Source organism: Saccoglossus kowalevskii, chromosome 2 (genome assembly GCF_978046115.1).
Source record: "Saccoglossus kowalevskii chromosome 2, keSacKowa6.1, whole genome shotgun sequence".
Taxonomy (NCBI): domain Eukaryota; kingdom Metazoa; phylum Hemichordata; class Enteropneusta; family Harrimaniidae; genus Saccoglossus; species Saccoglossus kowalevskii.
In genome coordinates this window covers 47,464,185-47,481,290 of record NC_140642.1, presented here as the reverse complement: position 1 = coordinate 47,481,290, position 17,106 = coordinate 47,464,185, and the positions used below count along the sequence as shown (strand labels likewise).

General features: G+C 42.9%; 79 pseudogenes; all 79 read right to left on the bottom strand.

Annotated features, from left to right (window-relative positions):
- Positions 1–57: 57 nt before the first annotated feature.
- Positions 58–177, bottom strand: LOC146749839 (5S ribosomal RNA; annotated as a pseudogene).
- A 96-nt stretch (positions 178–273) lies between these two features.
- Positions 274–393, bottom strand: LOC146749838 (5S ribosomal RNA; annotated as a pseudogene).
- A 95-nt stretch (positions 394–488) lies between these two features.
- LOC146749837 (5S ribosomal RNA) lies at positions 489–608 on the bottom strand (annotated as a pseudogene).
- Positions 609–704: 96 nt separating this feature from the next.
- LOC146749836 (5S ribosomal RNA) lies at positions 705–824 on the bottom strand (annotated as a pseudogene).
- Positions 825–920: 96 nt separating this feature from the next.
- Positions 921–1,041, bottom strand: LOC146749835 (5S ribosomal RNA; annotated as a pseudogene).
- Positions 1,042–1,137: 96 nt separating this feature from the next.
- On the bottom strand, positions 1,138–1,257 carry LOC146749834 (5S ribosomal RNA; annotated as a pseudogene).
- Positions 1,258–1,352: 95 nt separating this feature from the next.
- On the bottom strand, positions 1,353–1,472 carry LOC146749833 (5S ribosomal RNA; annotated as a pseudogene).
- A 96-nt stretch (positions 1,473–1,568) lies between these two features.
- Positions 1,569–1,688, bottom strand: LOC146749832 (5S ribosomal RNA; annotated as a pseudogene).
- A 96-nt stretch (positions 1,689–1,784) lies between these two features.
- LOC146749831 (5S ribosomal RNA) lies at positions 1,785–1,904 on the bottom strand (annotated as a pseudogene).
- A 97-nt stretch (positions 1,905–2,001) lies between these two features.
- On the bottom strand, positions 2,002–2,121 carry LOC146749830 (5S ribosomal RNA; annotated as a pseudogene).
- Positions 2,122–2,217: 96 nt separating this feature from the next.
- Positions 2,218–2,337, bottom strand: LOC146749829 (5S ribosomal RNA; annotated as a pseudogene).
- Positions 2,338–2,433: 96 nt separating this feature from the next.
- On the bottom strand, positions 2,434–2,553 carry LOC146749828 (5S ribosomal RNA; annotated as a pseudogene).
- Positions 2,554–2,648: 95 nt separating this feature from the next.
- LOC146749827 (5S ribosomal RNA) lies at positions 2,649–2,768 on the bottom strand (annotated as a pseudogene).
- A 96-nt stretch (positions 2,769–2,864) lies between these two features.
- On the bottom strand, positions 2,865–2,984 carry LOC146749826 (5S ribosomal RNA; annotated as a pseudogene).
- A 96-nt stretch (positions 2,985–3,080) lies between these two features.
- On the bottom strand, positions 3,081–3,200 carry LOC146749825 (5S ribosomal RNA; annotated as a pseudogene).
- A 97-nt stretch (positions 3,201–3,297) lies between these two features.
- LOC146749824 (5S ribosomal RNA) lies at positions 3,298–3,417 on the bottom strand (annotated as a pseudogene).
- Positions 3,418–3,512: 95 nt separating this feature from the next.
- Positions 3,513–3,632, bottom strand: LOC146749823 (5S ribosomal RNA; annotated as a pseudogene).
- A 95-nt stretch (positions 3,633–3,727) lies between these two features.
- Positions 3,728–3,847, bottom strand: LOC146749822 (5S ribosomal RNA; annotated as a pseudogene).
- A 96-nt stretch (positions 3,848–3,943) lies between these two features.
- LOC146749821 (5S ribosomal RNA) lies at positions 3,944–4,063 on the bottom strand (annotated as a pseudogene).
- A 96-nt stretch (positions 4,064–4,159) lies between these two features.
- Positions 4,160–4,279, bottom strand: LOC146749820 (5S ribosomal RNA; annotated as a pseudogene).
- Positions 4,280–4,375: 96 nt separating this feature from the next.
- On the bottom strand, positions 4,376–4,495 carry LOC146749819 (5S ribosomal RNA; annotated as a pseudogene).
- Positions 4,496–4,591: 96 nt separating this feature from the next.
- On the bottom strand, positions 4,592–4,711 carry LOC146749818 (5S ribosomal RNA; annotated as a pseudogene).
- A 95-nt stretch (positions 4,712–4,806) lies between these two features.
- LOC146749817 (5S ribosomal RNA) lies at positions 4,807–4,926 on the bottom strand (annotated as a pseudogene).
- A 96-nt stretch (positions 4,927–5,022) lies between these two features.
- LOC146749816 (5S ribosomal RNA) lies at positions 5,023–5,142 on the bottom strand (annotated as a pseudogene).
- Positions 5,143–5,238: 96 nt separating this feature from the next.
- LOC146749815 (5S ribosomal RNA) lies at positions 5,239–5,358 on the bottom strand (annotated as a pseudogene).
- Positions 5,359–5,454: 96 nt separating this feature from the next.
- On the bottom strand, positions 5,455–5,574 carry LOC146749814 (5S ribosomal RNA; annotated as a pseudogene).
- A 96-nt stretch (positions 5,575–5,670) lies between these two features.
- On the bottom strand, positions 5,671–5,790 carry LOC146749813 (5S ribosomal RNA; annotated as a pseudogene).
- A 96-nt stretch (positions 5,791–5,886) lies between these two features.
- LOC146749812 (5S ribosomal RNA) lies at positions 5,887–6,006 on the bottom strand (annotated as a pseudogene).
- Positions 6,007–6,102: 96 nt separating this feature from the next.
- LOC146749811 (5S ribosomal RNA) lies at positions 6,103–6,222 on the bottom strand (annotated as a pseudogene).
- A 96-nt stretch (positions 6,223–6,318) lies between these two features.
- On the bottom strand, positions 6,319–6,438 carry LOC146749810 (5S ribosomal RNA; annotated as a pseudogene).
- A 96-nt stretch (positions 6,439–6,534) lies between these two features.
- On the bottom strand, positions 6,535–6,654 carry LOC146749809 (5S ribosomal RNA; annotated as a pseudogene).
- Positions 6,655–6,750: 96 nt separating this feature from the next.
- Positions 6,751–6,870, bottom strand: LOC146749808 (5S ribosomal RNA; annotated as a pseudogene).
- Positions 6,871–6,966: 96 nt separating this feature from the next.
- LOC146749807 (5S ribosomal RNA) lies at positions 6,967–7,086 on the bottom strand (annotated as a pseudogene).
- A 96-nt stretch (positions 7,087–7,182) lies between these two features.
- Positions 7,183–7,302, bottom strand: LOC146749806 (5S ribosomal RNA; annotated as a pseudogene).
- A 96-nt stretch (positions 7,303–7,398) lies between these two features.
- On the bottom strand, positions 7,399–7,518 carry LOC146749805 (5S ribosomal RNA; annotated as a pseudogene).
- A 96-nt stretch (positions 7,519–7,614) lies between these two features.
- LOC146749804 (5S ribosomal RNA) lies at positions 7,615–7,734 on the bottom strand (annotated as a pseudogene).
- Positions 7,735–7,830: 96 nt separating this feature from the next.
- LOC146749803 (5S ribosomal RNA) lies at positions 7,831–7,950 on the bottom strand (annotated as a pseudogene).
- Positions 7,951–8,045: 95 nt separating this feature from the next.
- Positions 8,046–8,165, bottom strand: LOC146749802 (5S ribosomal RNA; annotated as a pseudogene).
- A 96-nt stretch (positions 8,166–8,261) lies between these two features.
- Positions 8,262–8,381, bottom strand: LOC146749801 (5S ribosomal RNA; annotated as a pseudogene).
- A 96-nt stretch (positions 8,382–8,477) lies between these two features.
- LOC146749800 (5S ribosomal RNA) lies at positions 8,478–8,597 on the bottom strand (annotated as a pseudogene).
- Positions 8,598–8,694: 97 nt separating this feature from the next.
- On the bottom strand, positions 8,695–8,814 carry LOC146749799 (5S ribosomal RNA; annotated as a pseudogene).
- A 96-nt stretch (positions 8,815–8,910) lies between these two features.
- Positions 8,911–9,030, bottom strand: LOC146749798 (5S ribosomal RNA; annotated as a pseudogene).
- Positions 9,031–9,126: 96 nt separating this feature from the next.
- Positions 9,127–9,246, bottom strand: LOC146749797 (5S ribosomal RNA; annotated as a pseudogene).
- A 95-nt stretch (positions 9,247–9,341) lies between these two features.
- On the bottom strand, positions 9,342–9,461 carry LOC146749796 (5S ribosomal RNA; annotated as a pseudogene).
- A 96-nt stretch (positions 9,462–9,557) lies between these two features.
- LOC146749795 (5S ribosomal RNA) lies at positions 9,558–9,677 on the bottom strand (annotated as a pseudogene).
- A 96-nt stretch (positions 9,678–9,773) lies between these two features.
- On the bottom strand, positions 9,774–9,893 carry LOC146749794 (5S ribosomal RNA; annotated as a pseudogene).
- A 97-nt stretch (positions 9,894–9,990) lies between these two features.
- Positions 9,991–10,110, bottom strand: LOC146749793 (5S ribosomal RNA; annotated as a pseudogene).
- A 95-nt stretch (positions 10,111–10,205) lies between these two features.
- On the bottom strand, positions 10,206–10,325 carry LOC146749792 (5S ribosomal RNA; annotated as a pseudogene).
- Positions 10,326–10,420: 95 nt separating this feature from the next.
- LOC146749791 (5S ribosomal RNA) lies at positions 10,421–10,540 on the bottom strand (annotated as a pseudogene).
- A 96-nt stretch (positions 10,541–10,636) lies between these two features.
- On the bottom strand, positions 10,637–10,756 carry LOC146749790 (5S ribosomal RNA; annotated as a pseudogene).
- A 96-nt stretch (positions 10,757–10,852) lies between these two features.
- On the bottom strand, positions 10,853–10,972 carry LOC146749789 (5S ribosomal RNA; annotated as a pseudogene).
- Positions 10,973–11,068: 96 nt separating this feature from the next.
- Positions 11,069–11,188, bottom strand: LOC146749788 (5S ribosomal RNA; annotated as a pseudogene).
- Positions 11,189–11,284: 96 nt separating this feature from the next.
- Positions 11,285–11,404, bottom strand: LOC146749787 (5S ribosomal RNA; annotated as a pseudogene).
- A 95-nt stretch (positions 11,405–11,499) lies between these two features.
- LOC146749786 (5S ribosomal RNA) lies at positions 11,500–11,619 on the bottom strand (annotated as a pseudogene).
- A 96-nt stretch (positions 11,620–11,715) lies between these two features.
- Positions 11,716–11,835, bottom strand: LOC146749785 (5S ribosomal RNA; annotated as a pseudogene).
- Positions 11,836–11,931: 96 nt separating this feature from the next.
- Positions 11,932–12,051, bottom strand: LOC146749784 (5S ribosomal RNA; annotated as a pseudogene).
- A 96-nt stretch (positions 12,052–12,147) lies between these two features.
- LOC146749783 (5S ribosomal RNA) lies at positions 12,148–12,267 on the bottom strand (annotated as a pseudogene).
- Positions 12,268–12,363: 96 nt separating this feature from the next.
- Positions 12,364–12,483, bottom strand: LOC146749782 (5S ribosomal RNA; annotated as a pseudogene).
- Positions 12,484–12,579: 96 nt separating this feature from the next.
- Positions 12,580–12,699, bottom strand: LOC146749781 (5S ribosomal RNA; annotated as a pseudogene).
- Positions 12,700–12,795: 96 nt separating this feature from the next.
- LOC146749780 (5S ribosomal RNA) lies at positions 12,796–12,915 on the bottom strand (annotated as a pseudogene).
- Positions 12,916–13,011: 96 nt separating this feature from the next.
- Positions 13,012–13,131, bottom strand: LOC146749779 (5S ribosomal RNA; annotated as a pseudogene).
- A 96-nt stretch (positions 13,132–13,227) lies between these two features.
- Positions 13,228–13,347, bottom strand: LOC146749778 (5S ribosomal RNA; annotated as a pseudogene).
- Positions 13,348–13,443: 96 nt separating this feature from the next.
- LOC146749777 (5S ribosomal RNA) lies at positions 13,444–13,563 on the bottom strand (annotated as a pseudogene).
- A 96-nt stretch (positions 13,564–13,659) lies between these two features.
- On the bottom strand, positions 13,660–13,779 carry LOC146749776 (5S ribosomal RNA; annotated as a pseudogene).
- Positions 13,780–13,875: 96 nt separating this feature from the next.
- On the bottom strand, positions 13,876–13,995 carry LOC146749775 (5S ribosomal RNA; annotated as a pseudogene).
- Positions 13,996–14,091: 96 nt separating this feature from the next.
- On the bottom strand, positions 14,092–14,211 carry LOC146749774 (5S ribosomal RNA; annotated as a pseudogene).
- Positions 14,212–14,307: 96 nt separating this feature from the next.
- Positions 14,308–14,427, bottom strand: LOC146749773 (5S ribosomal RNA; annotated as a pseudogene).
- A 96-nt stretch (positions 14,428–14,523) lies between these two features.
- Positions 14,524–14,643, bottom strand: LOC146749772 (5S ribosomal RNA; annotated as a pseudogene).
- Positions 14,644–14,738: 95 nt separating this feature from the next.
- LOC146749771 (5S ribosomal RNA) lies at positions 14,739–14,858 on the bottom strand (annotated as a pseudogene).
- A 96-nt stretch (positions 14,859–14,954) lies between these two features.
- On the bottom strand, positions 14,955–15,074 carry LOC146749770 (5S ribosomal RNA; annotated as a pseudogene).
- A 96-nt stretch (positions 15,075–15,170) lies between these two features.
- On the bottom strand, positions 15,171–15,290 carry LOC146749769 (5S ribosomal RNA; annotated as a pseudogene).
- A 97-nt stretch (positions 15,291–15,387) lies between these two features.
- LOC146749768 (5S ribosomal RNA) lies at positions 15,388–15,507 on the bottom strand (annotated as a pseudogene).
- Positions 15,508–15,603: 96 nt separating this feature from the next.
- Positions 15,604–15,723, bottom strand: LOC146749767 (5S ribosomal RNA; annotated as a pseudogene).
- A 96-nt stretch (positions 15,724–15,819) lies between these two features.
- LOC146749766 (5S ribosomal RNA) lies at positions 15,820–15,939 on the bottom strand (annotated as a pseudogene).
- Positions 15,940–16,034: 95 nt separating this feature from the next.
- LOC146749765 (5S ribosomal RNA) lies at positions 16,035–16,154 on the bottom strand (annotated as a pseudogene).
- Positions 16,155–16,250: 96 nt separating this feature from the next.
- On the bottom strand, positions 16,251–16,370 carry LOC146749764 (5S ribosomal RNA; annotated as a pseudogene).
- A 96-nt stretch (positions 16,371–16,466) lies between these two features.
- On the bottom strand, positions 16,467–16,586 carry LOC146749763 (5S ribosomal RNA; annotated as a pseudogene).
- A 97-nt stretch (positions 16,587–16,683) lies between these two features.
- On the bottom strand, positions 16,684–16,803 carry LOC146749762 (5S ribosomal RNA; annotated as a pseudogene).
- Positions 16,804–16,898: 95 nt separating this feature from the next.
- LOC146749761 (5S ribosomal RNA) lies at positions 16,899–17,018 on the bottom strand (annotated as a pseudogene).
- Between the last annotated feature and the right edge of the window lie 88 nt (positions 17,019–17,106).

Genomic DNA, 17,106 nt, shown 5'->3' with positions numbered 1-17,106 from the left:
CTAGGCAAAAAATCATAGGAAAAAGTTAGTATGTAATGTGGAATAAAAATGTTGATGAGCCTACTGCACGTGGTATTCCCAGCCGGTCTCCCATGCAAGTACTAACCACGCCCGATGCAGCTTAACTTCAGTGATCGGATGAGAACAGGTTTATTCTGGAATGGTTTGGCAGTAGGCTGAATATTCGTCGGAATTGAATGTAATTTAATACTTCGGCTAGGCAACAAATCCCTGGAAAAAGTTTGTATGTACGGTGGAATAATAATGTTGGTAAGCCGACTGCACGTGGTACTCCCAGCCGGTCTCCCATACAAGTACAAACTATGCCCGATGCAGATTAACTTCAGTGATCGGACGAGAACTGGTGTATTCTGCATTGGTTTGGCAGTAGTCTGAATATTCGTCGCAATTGGAGGTCATTTATTGCTTCGGCTAGTCAAAAATTATGGGAAAATGTTAGTATGTAATGTGGAATATAAATGTTGATGAGCCTACTGCACGTGATATTCCCAGCCGGTCTCCCATGCAAGTACTAACCACGCCCGATGCATCTTAACTTCAGTGATCGGACGAGAACTGGTGTATTCTTCATTGGTTTGGCTATAGGCTGAATATTCTTTGCAATTGGAGGTCATTTATTGCTTCGGCTAGGTAAAAAATTATGGGAAAATGTTAGTATGTAATGTGGAATAAAAATCTTGATGAGCCTACTGCACGTGGTATTCCCACCCGGTCTCCCATGCAAGTACTAACCATGTCCGATGCAGATTAACTTCAGTGATCGGACGAAAACTGGTGTATTCTGCAATGGTTTGGCAGTAGGCTGAATATTTGTCGGAATTGAATGTAATTTAATACTTTGGCTAGGCAACAAATCCCGGGAAAATGTTTGCATGTACGGTGGAATAATAATGTTGATAAGCCTACTGCACGTGGTATTCCCAGCCGGTCTCCCATGCAAGTACTAACCATGCCCGATGCAGATTAACTTCAGTGATCGGACGAGAACTGGTATATTCTGCATTGGTTTGGGCAGTATGCTGAATATTCGTTGCAATTGGATGTCATTTAAGGCTTCGGCTAGGAAAAAAAGCATGGAAAAAAGTTAGTATGTACGGTGGAATAAAAATGTTGATGAGCCTACTGCACATGGTATTCCCAGCCGGTCTGCCATGCAAGTACTAACCACGCCCGATGCAGATTAACTTCAGTGATCGGACGAGAACTGGTGTATTATGCAATGGGTTGGCAGTAGGCTGAATATTCGTCGGAATTGGATGTCGTTTAATGTTTCGTCTAGGCAAAAAATCATGGGAAATGTTAGTATGTAATGTGGAATAAAAATGTTGATGAGCCTACTGCACGTGGTATTCCCAGCCGGTCTCCCATGCAAGTACTAACCACGCCCGATGCAGCTTAGCTTCAGTGATCGGACGAGTACTGGTGTATTCTGCAATGGGTTGGCAGTAGGCTGAATATTCGTTGCAATTGGATGTCATCTATTGCTTGGGCTAGGCAAAAAAATATGGGAAAATGTTAGTATGTACGGTGGAATAAAAATGTTGATAAGCCTACTGCACGTGGTATTCCCAGCCAGTCTCTCATGCAAGTACTAACCATGCCCGATGCAGATTAACTTCAGTGATCGGACGAGAACTGGTGTATTCTGCAATGGTTTGGCAGTAGGCTGAATATTTGTCGGAATTGAATGTAATTTAATACTTCGGCTAGGCAACACATCCCGAGAAAAAGTTTGTATGTACGGTGGAATAATAATGTTGATAAGCCAACTGCACGTGGTATTCCCAGCCAGTCTCCCATGCAAGTACTAACCATGCCCAATGCAGTTTAACTTCAGTGAACGGATGAGAACTGGTGTATTCTGCATTGGTTTGGCAGTAGACTGAATATTCGTCGCAATTGGATGTCATTTATTGCTTCTGCTAGGCAAAAAAACATGGGGAAAATCTTAGTATGTAATGTGGAATAAAAATATTGATGAGCCTACTGCACGTGGTATTCCCAGCCGGTCTCCCATGCAAGTACTAACCACGCCCGATGCAGATTAACTTCAGTGATCGGATGAGAACATGTGTATTCTGCATTGGTTTGGGAGTATGCTGAATATTCGTCGCAATTGGATGCCATTTAATGATTTGGCTAGGCAAAAAATCCTGGGAAAAAGTTAGTATGTACGGTGGAATAAAAATGTTGATGAGCCTACTGCACGTGGTATTCCCAGCCGGTCTCCCATGCAAGTACTAACCACGCCCGATGCAGCGTAACTTCAGTGATCGGAAGAGAACTGGTGTATACTGCAATGGTTTGGCAGTAGGCTGAATATTGGTCGGAATTGGATTTAATTTAATACTTCGGCTAGGCAAAAAATCCTGGGAAAAAGTTAGTATGTACGGTGGAATAAAAATGTTGATGAGCCTACTGCACATGGTATTCCCAGCCGGTCTGCCATGCAAGTACTAACCACGCCCGATGCAGATTAACTTCAGTGATCGGACGAGAACTGGTGTATTATGCAATGGGTTGGCAGTAGGCTGAATATTCGTCGGAATTGGATGTCGTTTAATGTTTCGTCTAGGCAAAAAATCATGGGAAATGTTAGTATGTAATGTGGAATAAAAATGTTGATGAGCCTACTGCACGTGGTATTCCCAGCCAGTCTCCCATGCAAGTACTAACCACGCCCGATGCAGCTTAGCTTCAGTGATCGGACGAGTACTGGTGTATTCTGCAATGGGTTGGCAGTAGGCTGAATATTCGTTGCAATTGGATGTCATCTATTGCTTGGGCTAGGCAAAAAAATATGGGAAAATGTTAGTATGTACGGTGGAATAAAAATGTTGATAAGCCTACTGCACGTGGTATTCCCAGCCAGTCTCCCATGCAAGTACTAACCATGCCCGATGCAGATTAACTTCAGTGATCGGACGAGAACTGGTGTATTCTGCAATGGTTTGGCAGTAGGCTGAATATTTGTCGGAATTGAATGTAATTTAATACTTCGGCTAGGCAACACATCCCGAGAAAAAGTTTGTATGTACGGTGGAATAATAATGTTGATAAGCCAACTGCACGTGGTATTCCCAGCCGGTCTCCCATGCAAGTACTAACCATGCCCAATGCAGATTAACTTCAGTGAACGGATGAGAACTGGTGTATTCTGCATTGGTTTGGCAGTAGGCTGAATATTCGTCGCAATTGGATGTCATTTATTGCTTCTGCTAGGCAAAAAAACATGGGGAAAATGTTAGTATGTAATGTGGAATAAAAATATTGATGAGCCTACTGCACGTGGTATTCCCAGCCGGTCTCCCATGCAAGTACTAACCACGCCCGATGCAGATTAACTTCAGTGATCGGATGAGAACATGTGTATTCTGCATTGGTTTGGCAGTATGCTGAATATTCGTCGCAATTGGATGTCATTTAATGCTATGGCTCGGCAAAAATCATAGGAAAAAGTTAGTATGTAATGTGGAATAAAAATGTTGATTAGCCTACTGCACGTGGTATTCCCAGCCGGTCTCTCATGCAAGTAATAACCACGCCCGATGAAGCTTAGCTTCAGTGATCGGACGAGAACTGGTGTATTCTGCAATGGTTTAGCAGTAGGCTGAATATTCGTCGGAATTGAATGTCATTTAATGCTATGGCTCGGCAAAAATCATAGGAAAAAGTTAGTATGTAATGTGGAATAAAAATGTTGATTAGCCTACTGCACGTGGTATTCCCAGCCGGTCTCTCATGCAAGTAATAACCACGCCCGATGAAGCTTAGCTTCAGTGATCGGACGAGAACTGGTGTATTCTGGAATGGTTTGGCAGTAGGCTGAATATTCGTCGGAATTGAATGTAATTTAATACTTCGGTTAGGCAACAAATCCCTGGAAAAAGTTTGTATGTACGGTGGAATAATAATGTTGATAAGCCGACTGCACGTGGTATTCCCAGCCGGTCTCCCATACAAGTACAAACTATGCCCGATGCAGATTAACTTCAGTGATCGGACGAGAACTGGTGTATTCTGCATTGGTTTGGCAGTAGTCTGAATATTCGTCGCAATTGGAGGTCATTTATTGCTTCGGCTAGGTAAAAAATTATGGGAAAATGTTAGTATGTAATGTGGAATAATAATGTTGATAAGCCTACTGCACGTGGTATTCCCAGCCGGTCTCCCATGCAAGTACTAACCATGCCCGATGCAGATTAACTTCAGTGATCGGACGAGAACTGGTGTCTTCTGCAATGGTTTGGTAGTAGGCTGAATATACGTCGGAATTGGATGTCATTTAATGCTACGGCTAGGAAAAAAATCATAGGAAAAAGTTAGTATGTAATGTGGAATAAAAATGTTGATGAGCCTACTGCACGTGGTATTCCCAGCCGGTCTCCCATGCAAGTACTAACCACGCCCGATGCAGCATAACTTCAGTGATCGGACGAGAACTGGTGTATTCTGCAATGGGATGGCAGTAGGCTGAATATTCGTCGGAATTGGAGATCATCTATTGCTTCGGCTATGCAAACAATTCCGAGAAAAAGTTAGTATGTACGGTGGAATAATAATGTTGATGAGCCTAATGCACGTGGTATTCCCAGCCGGTCTCCCTTGCAAGTACTAACCACGCCCGATGCAGCTTAACTTCAGTGATCATACGTGAACTGGTGTATTCTGCATTGGTTTGGCAATAGGCTGAATATTCGTTGCAATTGGATGTCATTTATTGCTTCGGCTAGGCAAAAAAACATGGGAAAATGTTAGTATGTAATGTCTAATAAAAATGTGATGAGCCTAATGCACGTGGTATTCCCAGCTGGTCTCCCTTGCAAGTACTAACCACGCCCGATGCAGCTTAACTTCAGTGATCGGACGAGAACAGGTTTATTCTGGAATGGTTTGGCAGTAGGCTGAATATTCGTCGGAATTGAATGTAATTTAATACTTCGGCTAGGCAACAAATCCCTGGAAAAAGTTTGTATGTACGGTGGAATAATAATGTTGATAAGCCGACTGCACGTGGTATTCCCAGCCGGTCTCCCATACAAGTACAAACTATGCCCGATGCAGATTAACTTCAGTGATCGGACGAGAACTGGTGTATTCTGCATTGGTTTGGCAGTAGTCTGAATATTCGTCGCAATTGGAGGTCATTTATTGCTTCGGCTAGGTAAAAAATTATATGAAAATGTTAGTATGTAATGTGGAATAAAAATGTTGATGAGCCTACTGCACGTGGTATTCCCAGCCGGTCTCCCATGCAAGTACTAACCACGCCCGATGCATCTTAACTTCAGTGATCGGACGAGAACTGGTGTATTCTTCATTGGTTTGGCTGTAGGCTGAATTTTCTTTGCAATTGGAGGTCATTTATTGCTTCGGCTAGGTAAAAAATTATGGGAAAATGTTAGTATGTAATGTGGAATAAAAATGTTGATGTGCCTACTGCACGTGGTATTCCCAGCCGGTCTCCCATGCAAGTACTAACCATGTCCGATGCAGATTAACTTCAGTGATCGGACGAGAACTGGTGTATTCTGCAATGGTTTGGCAGTAGGCTGAATATTTGTCGGAATTGAATGTAATTTAATACTTTGGCTAGGCAACAAATCCCGGGAAAATGTTTGCATGTACGGTGGAATAATAATGTTGATAAGCCTACTGCACGTGGTATTCCCAGCCGGTCTCCCATGCAAGTACTAACCATGCCCGATGCAGATTAACTTCAGTGATCGGACGAGAACTGGTGTATTCTGCATTGGTTTGGCAGTATGCTGAATATTCGTTGCAATTGGATGTCATTTAAGGCTTCGGCTAGGAAAAAAAGCATGGAAAAAAGTTAGTATGTACGGTGGAATAAAAATGTTGATGAGCCTACTGCACATGGTATTCTCAGCCGGTCTCCCATGCAAGTACTAACCACGCCCGATGCATCTTAACTTCAGTGATCGGACGAGAACAGGTGTATTCTGCAATGGTTTGGCAGTAGGCTGAATATGCGTCGGAATTGGATGTCATTTAATGCTACGGCTAGGCAAAAAATCATAGGAAAAAGTTAGTATGTAATGTGGAATAAAAATGTTGATGAGCCTACTGCACATGGTATTCCAAGCAGGTCTCCCATGCAAGTACTAACCACGCCCAATGCAGCTTAACTTCAGTGATCGGACGAGAACAGGTTTATTCTGGAATGGTTTGGCAGTAGGCTGAATGTTCGTCGGAATTGAATGTAATTTAATACTTCGGCTAGGCAACAAATCCCAGGAAAAAGTTTGTATGTACGGTGGAATAATAATGTTGATAAGCCGACTGCACGTGGTATTCCCAGCCGGTCTCCCATACAAGTACAAACTATGCCCGATGCAGATTAACTTCAGTGATCGGACGAGAACTGGTGTATTCTGCATTGGTTTGGCAGTATGCTGAATATTCGTTGCAATTGTATGTCATTTAAGGCTTCGGCTAGGAAAAAAAGCATGGAAAAAAGTTAGTATGTACGGTGGAATAAAAATGTTGATGAGCCTACTGCACATGGTATTCTCAGCCGGTCTCCCATGCAAGTAGTAACCACGCCCGATGCATCTTAACTTCAGTGATCGGACGAGAACAGGTGTATTCTGCAATGGTTTGGCAGTAGGCTGAATATGCGTCGGAATTGGATGTCATTTAATGCTACGGCTAGGCAAAAAATCATAGGAAAAAGTTAGTATGTAATGTGGAATAAAAATGTTGATGAGCCTACTGCACGTGGTATTCCCAGCCGGTCTCCCATGCAAGTACTAACCACGCCCGATGCAGCTTAACTTCAGTGATCGGATGAGAACAGGTTTATTCTGGAATGGTTTGGCAGTAGGCTGAATATTCGTCGGAATTGAATGTAATTTAATACTTCGGCTAGGCAACAAATCCCTGGAAAAAGTTTGTATGTACGGTGGAATAATAATGTTGGTAAGCCGACTGCACGTGGTACTCCCAGCCGGTCTCCCATACAAGTACAAACTATGCCCGATGCAGATTAACTTCAGTGATCGGACGAGAACTGGTGTATTCTGCATTGGTTTGGCAGTAGTCTGAATATTCGTCGCAATTGGAGGTCATTTATTGCTTCGGCTAGTTAAAAAATTATGGGAAAATGTTAGTATGTAATGTGGAATATAAATGTTGATGAGCCTACTGCACGTGATATTCCCAGCCGGTCTCCCATGCAAGTACTAACCACGCCCGATGCATCTTAACTTCAGTGATCGGACGAGAACTGGTGTATTCTTCATTGGTTTGGCTATAGGCTGAATATTCTTTGCAATTGGAGGTCATTTATTGCTTCGGCTAGGTAAAAAATTATGGGAAAATGTTAGTATGTAATGTGGAATAAAAATCTTGATGAGCCTACTGCACGTGGTATTCCCACCCGGTCTCCCATGCAAGTACTAACCATGTCCGATGCAGATTAACTTCAGTGATCGGACGAAAACTGGTGTATTCTGCAATGGTTTGGCAGTAGGCTGAATATTTGTCGGAATTGAATGTAATTTAATACTTTGGCTAGGCAACAAATCCCGGGAAAATGTTTGCATGTACGGTGGAATAATAATGTTGATAAGCCTACTGCACGTGGTATTCCCAGCCGGTCTCCCATGCAAGTACTAACCATGCCCGATGCAGATTAACTTCAGTGATCGGACGAGAACTGGTATATTCTGCATTGGTTTGGCAGTATGCTGAATATTCGTTGCAATTGGATGTCATTTAAGGCTTCGGCTAGGAAAAAAAGCATGGAAAAAAGTTAGTATGTACGGTGGAATAAAAATGTTGATGAGCCTACTGCACATGGTATTCCCAGCCGGTCTGCCATGCAAGTACTAACCACGCCCGATGCAGATTAACTTCAGTGATCGGACGAGAACTGGTGTATTATGCAATGGGTTGGCAGTAGGCTGAATATTCGTCGGAATTGGATGTCGTTTAATGTTTCGTCTAGGCAAAAAATCATGGGAAATGTTAGTATGTAATGTGGAATAAAAATGTTGATGAGCCTACTGCACGTGGTATTCCCAGCCGGTCTCCCATGCAAGTACTAACCACGCCCGATGCAGCTTAGCTTCAGTGATCGGACGAGTACTGGTGTATTCTGCAATGGGTTGGCAGTAGGCTGAATATTCGTTGCAATTGGATGTCATCTATTGCTTGGGCTAGGCAAAAAAATATGGGAAAATGTTAGTATGTACGGTGGAATAAAAATGTTGATAAGCCTACTGCACGTGGTATTCCCAGCCAGTCTCTTATGCAAGTACTAACCATGCCCGATGCAGATTAACTTCAGTGATCGGACGAGAACTGGTGTATTCTGCAATGGTTTGGCAGTAGGCTGAATATTTGTCGGAATTGAATGTAATTTAATACTTCGGCTAGGCAACACATCCCGAGAAAAAGTTTGTATGTACGGTGGAATAATAATGTTGATAAGCCAACTGCACGTGGTATTCCCAGCCAGTCTCCCATGCAAGTACTAACCATGCCCAATGCAGTTTAACTTCAGTGAACGGATGAGAACTGGTGTATTCTGCATTGGTTTGGCAGTAGACTGAATATTCGTCGCAATTGGATGTCATTTATTGCTTCTGCTAGGCAAAAAAACATGGGGAAAATCTTAGTATGTAATGTGGAATAAAAATATTGATGAGCCTACTGCACGTGGTATTCCCAGCCGGTCTCCCATGCAAGTACTAACCACGCCCGATGCAGATTAACTTCAGTGATCGGATGAGAACATGTGTATTCTGCATTGGTTTGGGAGTATGCTGAATATTCGTCGCAATTGGATGCCATTTAATGATTTGGCTAGGCAAAAAATCCTGGGAAAAAGTTAGTATGTACGGTGGAATAAAAATGTTGATGAGCCTACTGCACGTGGTATTCCCAGCCGGTCTCCCATGCAAGTACTAACCACGCCCGATGCAGCGTAACTTCAGTGATCGGAAGAGAACTGGTGTATACTGCAATGGTTTGGCAGTAGGCTGAATATTGGTCGGAATTGGATTTAATTTAATACTTCGGCTAGGCAAAAAATCCTGGGAAAAAGTTAGTATGTACGGTGGAATAAAAATGTTGATGAGCCTACTGCACATGGTATTCCCAGCCGGTCTGCCATGCAAGTACTAACCACGCCCGATGCAGATTAACTTCAGTGATCGGACGAGAACTGGTGTATTATGCAATGGGTTGGCAGTAGGCTGAATATTCGTCGGAATTGGATGTCGTTTAATGTTTCGTCTAGGCAAAAAATCATGGGAAATGTTAGTATGTAATGTGGAATAAAAATGTTGATGAGCCTACTGCACGTGGTATTCCCAGCCAGTCTCCCATGCAAGTACTAACCACGCCCGATGCAGCTTAGCTTCAGTGATCGGACGAGTACTGGTGTATTCTGCAATGGGTTGGCAGTAGGCTGAATATTCGTTGCAATTGGATGTCATCTATTGCTTGGGCTAGGCAAAAAAATATGGGAAAATGTTAGTATGTACGGTGGAATAAAAATGTTGATAAGCCTACTGCACGTGGTATTCCCAGCCAGTCTCCCATGCAAGTACTAACCATGCCCGATGCAGATTAACTTCAGTGATCGGACGAGAACTGGTGTATTCTGCAATGGTTTGGCAGTAGGCTGAATATTTGTCGGAATTGAATGTAATTTAATACTTCGGCTAGGCAACACATCCCGAGAAAAAGTTTGTATGTACGGTGGAATAATAATGTTGATAAGCCAACTGCACGTGGTATTCCCAGCCGGTCTCCCATGCAAGTACTAACCATGCCCAATGCAGATTAACTTCAGTGAACGGATGAGAACTGGTGTATTCTGCATTGGTTTGGCAGTAGGCTGAATATTCGTCGCAATTGGATGTCATTTATTGCTTCTGCTAGGCAAAAAAACATGGGGAAAATGTTAGTATGTAATGTGGAATAAAAATATTGATGAGCCTACTGCACGTGGTATTCCCAGCCGGTCTCCCATGCAAGTACTAACCACGCCCGATGCAGATTAACTTCAGTGATCGGATGAGAACATGTGTATTCTGCATTGGTTTGGCAGTATGCTGAATATTCGTCGCAATTGGATGTCATTTAATGCTATGGCTCGGCAAAAATCATAGGAAAAAGTTAGTATGTAATGTGGAATAAAAATGTTGATTAGCCTACTGCACGTGGTATTCCCAGCCGGTCTCTCATGCAAGTAATAACCACGCCCGATGAAGCTTAGCTTCAGTGATCGGACGAGAACTGGTGTATTCTGCAATGGTTTAGCAGTAGGCTGAATATTCGTCGGAATTGAATGTCATTTAATGCTATGGCTCGGCAAAAATCATAGGAAAAAGTTAGTATGTAATGTGGAATAAAAATGTTGATTAGCCTACTGCACGTGGTATTCCCAGCCGGTCTCTCATGCAAGTAATAACCACGCCCGATGAAGCTTAGCTTCAGTGATCGGACGAGAACTGGTGTATTCTGGAATGGTTTGGCAGTAGGCTGAATATTCGTCGGAATTGAATGTAATTTAATACTTCGGTTAGGCAACAAATCCCTGGAAAAAGTTTGTATGTACGGTGGAATAATAATGTTGATAAGCCGACTGCACGTGGTATTCCCAGCCGGTCTCCCATACAAGTACAAACTATGCCCGATGCAGATTAACTTCAGTGATCGGACGAGAACTGGTGTATTCTGCATTGGTTTGGCAGTAGTCTGAATATTCGTCGCAATTGGAGGTCATTTATTGCTTCGGCTAGGTAAAAAATTATGGGAAAATGTTAGTATGTAATGTGGAATAATAATGTTGATAAGCCTACTGCACGTGGTATTCCCAGCCGGTCTCCCATGCAAGTACTAACCATGCCCGATGCAGATTAACTTCAGTGATCGGACGAGAACTGGTGTCTTCTGCAATGGTTTGGTAGTAGGCTGAATATACGTCGGAATTGGATGTCATTTAATGCTACGGCTAGGAAAAAAATCATAGGAAAAAGTTAGTATGTAATGTGGAATAAAAATGTTGATGAGCCTACTGCACGTGGTATTCCCAGCCGGTCTCCCATGCAAGTACTAACCACGCCCGATGCAGCATAACTTCAGTGATCGGACGAGAACTGGTGTATTCTGCAATGGGATGGCAGTAGGCTGAATATTCGTCGGAATTGGAGATCATCTATTGCTTCGGCTATGCAAACAATTCCGAGAAAAAGTTAGTATGTACGGTGGAATAATAATGTTGATGAGCCTAATGCACGTGGTATTCCCAGCCGGTCTCCCTTGCAAGTACTAACCACGCCCGATGCAGCTTAACTTCAGTGATCATACGTGAACTGGTGTATTCTGCATTGGTTTGGCAATAGGCTGAATATTCGTTGCAATTGGATGTCATTTATTGCTTCGGCTAGGCAAAAAAACATGGGAAAATGTTAGTATGTAATGTCTAATAAAAATGTGATGAGCCTAATGCACGTGGTATTCCCAGCTGGTCTCCCTTGCAAGTACTAACCACGCCCGATGCAGCTTAACTTCAGTGATCGGACGAGAACAGGTTTATTCTGGAATGGTTTGGCAGTAGGCTGAATATTCGTCGGAATTGAATGTAATTTAATACTTCGGCTAGGCAACAAATCCCTGGAAAAAGTTTGTATGTACGGTGGAATAATAATGTTGATAAGCCGACTGCACGTGGTATTCCCAGCCGGTCTCCCATACAAGTACAAACTATGCCCGATGCAGATTAACTTCAGTGATCGGACGAGAACTGGTGTATTCTGCATTGGTTTGGCAGTAGTCTGAATATTCGTCGCAATTGGAGGTCATTTATTGCTTCGGCTAGGTAAAAAATTATATGAAAATGTTAGTATGTAATGTGGAATAAAAATGTTGATGAGCCTACTGCACGTGGTATTCCCAGCCGGTCTCCCATGCAAGTACTAACCACGCCCGATGCATCTTAACTTCAGTGATCGGACGAGAACTGGTGTATTCATCATTGGTTTGGCTGTAGGCTGAATTTTCTTTGCAATTGGAGGTCATTTATTGCTTCGGCTAGGTAAAAAATTATGGGAAAATGTTAGTATGTAATGTGGAATAAAAATGTTGATGTGCCTACTGCACGTGGTATTCCCAGCCGGTCTCCCATGCAAGTACTAACCATGTCCGATGCAGATTAACTTCAGTGATCGGACGAGAACTGGTGTATTCTGCAATGGTTTGGCAGTAGGCTGAATATTTGTCGGAATTGAATGTAATTTAATACTTTGGCTAGGCAACAAATCCCGGGAAAATGTTTGCATGTACGGTGGAATAATAATGTTGATAAGCCTACTGCACGTGGTATTCCCAGCCGGTCTCCCATGCAAGTACTAACCATGCCCGATGCAGATTAACTTCAGTGATCGGACGAGAACTGGTGTATTCTGCATTGGTTTGGCAGTATGCTGAATATTCGTTGCAATTGGATGTCATTTAAGGCTTCGGCTAGGAAAAAAAGCATGGAAAAAAGTTAGTATGTACGGTGGAATAAAAATGTTGATGAGCCTACTGCACAAGGTATTCTCAGCCGGTCTCCCATGCAAGTACTAACCACGCCCGATGCATCTTAACTTCAGTGATCGGACGAGAACAGGTGTATTCTGCAATGGTTTGGCAGTAGGCTGAATATGCGTCGGAATTGGATGTCATTTAATGCTACGGCTAGGCAAAAAATCATAGGAAAAAGTTAGTATGTAATGTGGAATAAAAATGTTGATGAGCCTACTGCACATGGTATTCCCAGCAGGTCTCCCATGCAAGTACTAACCACGCCCAATGCAGCTTAACTTCAGTGATCGGACGAGAACAGGTTTATTCTGGAATGGTTTGGCAGTAGGCTGAATGTTCGTCGGAATTGAATGTAATTTAATACTTCGGCTAGGCAACAAATCCCTGGAAAAAGTTTGTATGTACGGTGGAATAATAATGTTGATAAGCCGACTGCACGTGGTATTCCCAGCCGGTCTCCCATACAAGTACAAACTATGCCCGATGCAGATTAACTTCAGTGATCGGACGAGAACTGGTGTATTCTGCATTGGTTTGGCAGTATGCTGAATATTCGTTGCAATTGTATGTCATTTAAGGCTTCGGCTAGGAAAAAAAGCATGGAAAAAAGTTAGTATGTACGGTGGAATAAAAATGTTGATGAGCCTACTGCACATGGTATTCTCAGCCGGTCTCCCATGCAAGTAGTAACCACGCCCGATGCATCTTAACTTCAGTGATCGGACGAGAACAGGTGTATTCTGCAATGGTTTGGCAGTAGGCTGAATATGCGTCGGAATTGGATGTCATTTAATGCTACGGCTAGGCAAAAAATCATAGGAAAAAGTTAGTATGTAATGTGGAATAAAAATGTTGATGAGCCTACTGCACATGGTATTCCCAGCCGGTCTCCCATGCAAGTACTAACCACGCCCGATGCAGCTTAACTTCAGTGATCGGATGAGAACAGGTTTATTCTGGAATGGTTTGGCAGTAGGCTGAATATTCGTCGGAATTGAATGTAATTTAATACTTCGGCTAGGCAACAAATCCCTGGAAAAAGTTTGTATGTACGGTGGAATAATAATGTTGGTAAGCCGACTGCACGTGGTACTCCCAGCCGGTCTCCCATACAAGTACAAACTATGCCCGATGCAGATTAACTTCAGTGATCGGACGAGAACTGGTGTATTCTGCATTGGTTTGGCAGTAGTCTGAATATTCGTCGCAATTGGAGGTCATTTATTGCTTCGGCTAGTTAAAAAATTATGGGAAAATGTTAGTATGTAATGTGGAATATAAATGTTGATGAGCCTACTGCACGTGATATTCCCAGCCGGTCTCCCATGCAAGTACTAACCACGCCCGATGCATCTTAACTTCAGTGATCGGACGAGAACTGGTGTATTCTTCATTGGTTTGGCTATAGGCTGAATATTCTTTGCAATTGGAGGTCATTTATTGCTTCGGCTAGGTAAAAAATTATGGGAAAATGTTAGTATGTAATGTGGAATAAAAATCTTGATGAGCCTACTGCACGTGGTATTCCCACCCGGTCTCCCATGCAAGTACTAACCATGTCCGATGCAGATTAACTTCAGTGATCGGACGAAAACTGGTGTATTCTGCAATGGTTTGGCAGTAGGCTGAATATTTGTCGGAATTGAATGTAATTTAATACTTTGGCTAGGCAACAAATCCCGGGAAAATGTTTGCATGTACGGTGGAATAATAATGTTGATAAGCCTACTGCACGTGGTATTCCCAGCCGGTCTCCCATGCAAGTACTAACCATGCCCGATGCAGATTAACTTCAGTGATCGGACGAGAACTGGTATATTCTGCATTGGTTTGGCAGTATGCTGAATATTCGTTGCAATTGGATGTCATTTAAGGCTTCGGCTAGGAAAAAAAGCATGGAAAAAAGTTAGTATGTACGGTGGAATAAAAATGTTGATGAGCCTACTGCACATGGTATTCCCAGCCGGTCTGCCATGCAAGTACTAACCACGCCCGATGCAGATTAACTTCAGTGATCGGACGAGAACTGGTGTATTATGCAATGGGTTGGCAGTAGGCTGAATATTCGTCGGAATTGGATGTCGTTTAATGTTTCGTCTAGGCAAAAAATCATGGGAAATGTTAGTATGTAATGTGGAATAAAAATGTTGATGAGCCTACTGCACGTGGTATTCCCAGCCGGTCTCCCATGCAAGTACTAACCACGCCCGATGCAGCTTAGCTTCAGTGATCGGACGAGTACTGGTGTATTCTGCAATGGGTTGGCAGTAGGCTGAATATTCGTTGCAATTGGATGTCATCTATTGCTTGGGCTAGGCAAAAAAATATGGGAAAATGTTAGTATGTACGGTGGAATAAAAATGTTGATAAGCCTACTGCACGTGGTATTCCCAGCCAGTCTCTCATGCAAGTACTAACCATGCCCGATGCAGATTAACTTCAGTGATCGGACGAGAACTGGTGTATTCTGCAATGGTTTGGCAGTAGGCTGAATATTTGTCGGAATTGAATGTAATTTAATACTTCGGCTAGGCAACACATCCCGAGAAAAAGTTTGTATGTACGGTGGAATAATAATGTTGATAAGCCAACTGCACGTGGTATTCCCAGCCAGTCTCCCATGCAAGTACTAACCATGCCCAATGCAGTTTAACTTCAGTGAACGGATGAGAACTGGTGTATTCTGCATTGGTTTGGCAGTAGGCTGAATATTCGTCGCAATTGGATGTCATTTATTGCTTCTGCTAGGCAAAAAAACATGGGGAAAATCTTAGTATGTAATGTGGAATAAAAATATTGATGAGCCTACTGCACGTGGTATTCCCAGCCGGTCTCCCATGCAAGTACTAACCACGCCCGATGCAGATTAACTTCAGTGATCGGATGAGAACATGTGTATTCTGCATTGGTTTGGGAGTATGCTGAATATTCGTCGCAATTGGATGCCATTTAATGATTTGGCTAGGCAAAAAATCCTGGGAAAAAGTTAGTATGTACGGTGGAATAAAAATGTTGATGAGCCTACTGCACGTGGTATTCCCAGCCGGTCTCCCATGCAAGTACTAACCACGCCCGATGCAGCGTAACTTCAGTGATCGGAAGAGAACTGGTGTATACTGCAATGGTTTGGCAGTAGGCTGAATATTGGTCGGAATTGGATTTAATTTAATACTTCGGCTAGGCAAAAAATCCTGGGAAAAAGTTAGTATGTACGGTGGAATAAAAATGTTGATGAGCCTACTGCACATGGTATTCCCAGCCGGTCTGCCATGCAAGTACTAACCACGCCCGATGCAGATTAACTTCAGTGATCGGACGAGAACTGGTGTATTATGCAATGGGTTGGCAGTAGGCTGAATATTCGTCGGAATTGGATGTCGTTTAATGTTTCGTCTAGGCAAAAAATCATGGGAAATGTTAGTATGTAATGTGGAATAAAAATGTTGATGAGCCTACTGCACGTGGTATTCCCAGCCAGTCTCCCATGCAAGTACTAACCACGCCCGATGCAGCTTAGCTTCAGTGATCGGACGAGTACTGGTGTATTCTGCAATGGGTTGGCAGTAGGCTGAATATTCGTTGCAATTGGATGTCATCTATTGCTTGGGCTAGGCAAAAAAATATGGGAAAATGTTAGTATGTACGGTGGAATAAAAATGTTGATAAGCCTACTGCACGTGGTATTCCCAGCCAGTCTCCCATGCAAGTACTAACCATGCCCGATGCAGATTAACTTCAGTGATCGGACGAGAACTGGTGTATTCTGCAATGGTTTGGCAGTAGGCTGAATATTTGTCGGAATTGAATGTAATTTAATACTTCGGCTAGGCAACACATCCCGAGAAAAAGTTTGTATGTACGGTGGAATAATAATGTTGATAAGCCAACTGCACGTGGTATTCCCAGCCGGTCTCCCATGCAAGTACTAACCATGCCCAATGCAGATTAACTTCAGTGAACGGATGAGAACTGGTGTATTCTGCATTGGTTTGGCAGTAGGCTGAATATTCGTCGCAATTGGATGTCATTTATTGCTTCTGCTAGGCAAAAAAACATGGGGAAAATGTTAGTATGTAATGTGGAATAAAAATATTGATGAGCCTACTGCACGTGGTATTCCCAGCCGGTCTCCCATGCAAGTACTAACCACGCCCGATGCAGATTAACTTCAGTGATCGGATGAGAACATGTGTATTCTGCATTGGTTTGGCAGTATGCTGAATATTCGTCGCAATTGGATGTCATTTAATGCTATGGCTCGGCAAAAATCATAGGAAAAAGTTAGTATGTAATGTGGAATAAAAATGTTGATTAGCCTACTGCACGTGGTATTCCCAGCCGGTCTCTCATGCAAGTAATAACCACGCCCGATGAAGCTTAGCTTCAGTGATCGGACGAGAACTGGTGTATTCTGCAATGGTTTAGCAGTAGGCTGAATATTCGTCGGAATTGAATGTCATTTAATGCTATGGCTCGGCAAAAATCTTAGGAAAAAGTTAGTATGTAATGTGGAATAAAAAT